This window comes from Cynara cardunculus, assembly GCF_001531365.2.
Source record: "Cynara cardunculus var. scolymus isolate 2C chromosome LG 2, CcrdV1, whole genome shotgun sequence".
Lineage (NCBI taxonomy): Eukaryota > Viridiplantae > Streptophyta > Magnoliopsida > Asterales > Asteraceae > Cynara > Cynara cardunculus.
The window spans coordinates 16521013-16521538 of NC_037529.1; positions in this window are offsets into that span (position 1 = coordinate 16521013).

Genomic DNA, 526 nt, shown 5'->3' on the forward strand with positions numbered 1-526 from the left:
TTATGAAACCTTTTTCAATCTTTTATATAAAGATTGGCTTGTGAATACAACAAATATATTAAGTATAACGAATGTACTTTATATATGAAACTTTTTAATGTTCATCTCACCAGGACTTCCATTCAATCATTGATAGCTTGAGAAAATGTATCTATGAATGTTAAGATAAAATAACAATATACTGTGAAATTTGTGCAGTGTAGAGAAAYCGATATATAATGAGTTGCATGCCCCAAGTGTTAATGAAACACTTATCTTTTGAGAGATAAATGATAGTTGGTGGGGTTTTGAACAAGAGTTGGCTTAGGCTTTGTCTTTTTCAATACTAGTCTTGAAAGATTTGAGAAATAACAGATTATGTGGTTTCTCGCATTATAATAATTGGATCAAGATTTTGATATTCTTTTAATCTTGTACACAACTCTCATTTTTCATTTTCAGCTCAGCACACCCATTTTTAGTTAAGCTCCCTCATTATGGTTGTCCTATTGGGTAGGGCTATCAGTTCTGATAGTCCATAGAGGTT